Raw genomic sequence first — 5,215 nt, 5'->3', positions numbered from 1 at the left:
GGGTTTGGGGTTTTTCCTCCTCACTTTTTTCGGGGCAGGACTAAGGGGAAGCGGTTTGGGCCCCTGGAGCGGGCCTGCGACGTCGCCGGAGCAGCTTCACCGTTCCTCGCGGGAGGGGTTTGCTGGCAGGCAGCGAACCGGGTCGGGCGGGGAGGCGCTGCCCTCGAGGCACAAACGCCTCGAAGCTGCATTTGCATAAGCGCTGGGCTTGGCCGGCTTCGTTTCCTACGCCAGGCGTGGGGAAGAGCCTGAGACGCGTGCTGAACGGAAGCCTGCTCCCCCTTCCCAGCCCCACCACCGTGCACACGCCTTCCTGGTGCTCCCCGTAACGCTTGCCGGCTATACAATTGTGCATATTTTGTTAACGATTGTTAGAAAGATCCGAGAAACTGGGTGCAGGTCAATAGGGAAGACGTGGGGTGACATTTCTGAAGGCAGCTGCTCCAAGGAACGAAATCTGATTTTCTTGAACTTTCTTAGTCTCTTCAGACGTCTAGCCCCGCAGTCGCTGGAACATTGGTTACACGGCAGAGAATGAGGAATGGACCCCTTTCTGTTTCACACGTGGGGCTTGAGGATACTGTCAGGACTCCATAAATAATGGCTACTGTAGCAATCCTGAGTTCCGATCAGCACATTCCAGATCTGAGCCTCGAATCCAAACAAAAGCTTGTTAACTGTATTCCTTTAGCCTAACAGAGGAAGAATGATCAGGATAAACAGTTGGTTCTATCTAATTTCTCACTACAGCAGGCACATCATTCTTCATCTCCATGGTCCATACTGTAGATTCAATAATTAAATTATGTACTGCCTTCAGTGGATGCCGGGAAAGCAAAGCGGAAAAATTCTTCATCATTAACTATAGATGTTTTCTTTTCTTTTCTTTTCTTTTTTTTGCCTTGATAAGACTCAGGCTGGAAAGAGCTACATAGATTAAGATGGTGATTTTTATGTCAAGTTAACTTGACTTGGCTGTCTCGTTGCCACTAAAGTTTATTATATGCTGAGCCCCTGGTTCCCCTCCCCCTCCCAAATCCACTGCTGGGTCCGGGTCACACTCATGTGTAATCTTTGAGCCTTCATAGATCCGTTTCTCTTCTTACCAACCTCCAACCTATACGTCACCAGTTGCTGCTGGTGCTTCAAGCACAACATCGTTAAGCTTTCTTCCTTCCTCTGCTCTGTAGAGACTGTCATACATAATTTAGTTACTTCTCATCATTCTCCACTTTGATCAACTCACACACTCCCCTCTGCCATAAATTCAGGATCCTGCTTGCTGCAAACACATTACCCTGAATGTTCCTGCATTTCACTGAAAGTCTCTCATCTTATTAGATGACATCATTCATAATACAGGAAACCCCCCTGATTCATGGTCTCACAACTTGAGGTTTCAATTGTTCTACCCCCACAGCGAACCCAGGCAGCCCAGGAGGGGAAAAAACGCCTTCCTCGGTTTATCTGGCTCCTTAACACCCCGTAACTCCAAGTGTAACTGTGGGTGTTAAAGCTCTCCTGTTAATACCTCGTATTCTGGTTTATAGTTAAAGATCTTTCTCCACCCACCACAGATACAGAAGCTTGCTATGTTTTCAGCCACATCAGTTGTGAGCAGAGGGGACTTCACAGGGGGTGAAGACGATCAGCTGTGCGAAGGATTTACTGCCACAGGCTTCGGCTCGGCGCCTCTACTTACCAGCCTGCAGGTTATCTGCGTCGGGTCTGTAGCACAACCTGGAATATATTCAGTACCTTGAAGGTGGCAGATCCAGGTTAAAAAGACAGAAGTCAAAGTAAGAGCCTTCTAGGGTGACCTCACATGGGGCTTTGATGGTATTCATAGATGTCTGCTCTATCAAGATACCACTCACCACCTCTCCCATCACCTCTGTTACCCAGGAAAGGATGTGATTTGCAACCCAGAAACAGAGGCAGGAAGTCTGGAAAGTCACCAATCTGTGGGTATCTAATTTGTCATGTGAAAAAGGGCACAGGCCTCGGGGTCTAACCAGACCTTGATCTCCAGGTCCACTTCTTACTACCCAAATGACCTTCAGAGTCTTTTGTTTCCTCATCTGTAAAATCAACAACATTCACGCATTCGATCGTTTTTTATTAATTCTCTATGCGCTAGGTGCTGTGAATCCCAGCAACGAAGAAGATAAACCCGTGTTCTTGCCCTCCTAGAGCTTAGCACCACTGCTGCCCCGCCCCAAATAAATGCTGAATCAAAGAGCCTCATTGCTGGCTTAGTTGACGCAATAAATGCTGTCATGAGATAACTCGCCTGTTGGAATATCTTTGTTCTTAGTCCCGTGATTGTCAAGACCAAAACCTTCTTTCCATAGCTCAACAGCTGCCCTTAGAGGCAAAGGACCACTTTCACTTTTTTATTTTTATTTCACTTTCACTTTTTAAAAAAGAAATCTTTGTTTATGTTTCGATGCAGCAGTCCCAACTAGACTGTTTAAACCTTAAGTAAGGGGATGAGTGGACCAGAAAAGAAGTCAATGTAAATTCTAGAAAAAAAAAAATATGGTCTTGTCAATAGATACATTTTTATACGTGTATTAGAGCAAGGAGTCAGTTATTCATGTTTAATGAAAGTCAGACAGACTGCACACTGACAGAACGTTCCTATCCCCGAAACGTCAGGATCTGGGTTATGAGCTGAGGCCCCCAATTATCTTCAAAATGATAACGAAGATCAGTGAGGAAGTGTTAACTCGGCGTGTCCGCAGAGCTGGCTGCTTTGCGATGGTATATCAATAAATGCTGCTGACTAAATAAAAGAATTAATAGGCAATAATTGCTTTACGCCCAATTTTTTGGAGCATCCCACGTGTCAAGAGAAGGCTTCCTCTGTAAACTCTATTATACCTCTCTATCTGCTTCCTTTTTCTCCTTGCACTTGATGGACCTGGAAAGACATTTGATGAGTAAGACACTGGAGATGGTTGGGTCGGGAGCCGAGGGTGAGCTAAGCTGTTTTCAAGACATGCGGTATCTCAGTCCTTGGATTTGAGTCTTGGCCTGAAGTAACCAACCATCTCCAGGACCAGAACGGAAGGCAGCTGGGAGGCGTCTGCAGTATGTCAGTTCTCCCCATGATTTGCTTTTCCGCTACAGGGCTGAACTTGCAGCCTCTTTCATACATAACTGGTTGAAGCTGATGGAAATTACATGTCTTATCACTTCTTAAAAGAAAAAAAAATATAAAATGTAGATCTAAAAGAAATGGGCAATTTTCTTGTACCACTTTATATTTCTGTGTAAGTTACCACATGCCAATCATTCTTACTTTTTAAAATTCAAATTTGTCAAGCAGCATGTAGGCTTTCAGTGTTGTACAAGAAAAGATAATGCTTCGTGCGGAACAGTCACTTATGTTAGTTCTGCAAACGTGCCTACCAAAAGAGAATTTAGCAGATTGCTGGTTTTGTAGAAATATTAACGATCTCATTAAATTACCCCCTCTACTCTGGGGTCACCATGGAAAGGTAATGAACAAGGTATTACGGTTCTGGATAGAGAATTCTTTATTGACATCAAAGTCCCCACTCATTTTGTAGTGTGTATTTTCACTGATGTAACAAGGTGAGCGCCCAAGAACCACTGTAAATGAAAGCCCCTGTGTAAACCGTATTGGGAAGTTAATGGCTATCATAATCTGCTTGACATGTTGTACCTTCCGTCAGCTCACTGGAGCGCTCACTGCAGGTAAACGTCTAAAATGAGAAAGCAAGAATCAAATGGGTATTTTAGTACGGCTGCTCACTGCATATGTGTATATTGAGGGTAACATCTGTGGTCTTGCTATGACAACAGCAATCAATGCCGTGAGGTGAAAAGTCAGCGTCTACAGGCACAAACAAACCAAATACGGAAGGAAGCCTATCCTATTTGAGTAACTACTGTCACTGTTCACAGTAAGGAATTCTAAGCTTTGATGCAGGAGGTGATGGAGAACAACATGGCAGTGACAAGGTCAAAGTCTTCAAAAGCCCCTTTTGGACCAACCTCTGTCTGCTGCAGTGTTTGACTGACAACCGGAGATGGTGCCAGGTGTCAGCCACAGAGCTAGTAATGCTGTCTTCGAATTAGCCCTGGACTGAGTTAAATATCAACGAAAAGGAGTGGAAGGATACCTGTGAAAGCATCCTTATGAGAACGGGAGAGATTTAGTAGTTTGGTGGTTCCCGTAGCCACTATCCTGCAAGAAAAATCAATACCTATACAGTGTTAGAATCACACCAAGGGGTCCTGGAGCTGAGCCATGTCACTGAAGAACAAACTCGGATTCATTAGAGCAGCAAGTCAGGATGTAGTGGCAGGTGAAGCACAAATACAACCTGGGCTCCTTTGTCCGAAACCCAAGAAGATGCTCTTCTTTCAGGATCCAAGTATATTTTAAAAGCACAGAATTTACAAAGCTGGAAGTGACCTTAGCAATCACTGAGTCCAGCCCCTTCTTTTTACAGATGAGGAAACAGAGGCCCAGAAAGATGAGCTGGCTTTGCTCCCATTCACATAGCTGATCTGGTGAGATCTCCTCCAGGTACCACACTGCCCATCCCGAGTCTTAGAGTCAATCACAACTGTTCATTCGGAGCCTCTGTGGAAGGCCCTCTGCTGAGCCTTCCAGGAGCATAAAGAAAGCTGAATCAGCTTCCTCCAGTTCTGTGCCAGAGAGAAAACTACCTAACAGTTTGACTCAATAGTTAAGTCGCGGTGTAAGATGACAATAAAAGAGCTGTCCAGGGGAATTCCCCGGTGCTCCAGTGGTTAAGACTCTGCGCTCCCAATGCAGGGGGGCATGGCTTCGATTCCTGGTCAGGGAAACTAGGATCCTGCATGCCACACGGCGCGGCCAAAAAAAAAACCAAAAAACCAAAAAACAAAAAAACCAATCAATTTAAAAGAGCTGTTCAACGTAGAACATGATTTGTTGTGTGTGTCTTCTACCGAAAACGAGTCCTTTCTGCCCACCCAGGAGGTAGCTTATAGACACAGGGGTCCCCTGCTCCCTTTGTCACTGCTGCCATTAAGTGCAATATTCTGTTTATAACCCAGTTTCTGTTTTGGAAGAAGTGCAAGATGTACAGGATGCAAAGAACAAAAGCCTGCGCAGACACGCAGGACCATACGCATTTCAGCCTTGAGCATTAGGAGTTGCTCTAACCGGAGCCCTTCATAACCTGCGGAAAAG

Source organism: Tursiops truncatus, chromosome 21 (assembly GCF_011762595.2).
Source record: "Tursiops truncatus isolate mTurTru1 chromosome 21, mTurTru1.mat.Y, whole genome shotgun sequence".
Taxonomy (NCBI): Eukaryota; Metazoa; Chordata; class Mammalia; order Artiodactyla; family Delphinidae; genus Tursiops; species Tursiops truncatus.
Note: the sequence above shows the minus strand (reverse complement) of the source record.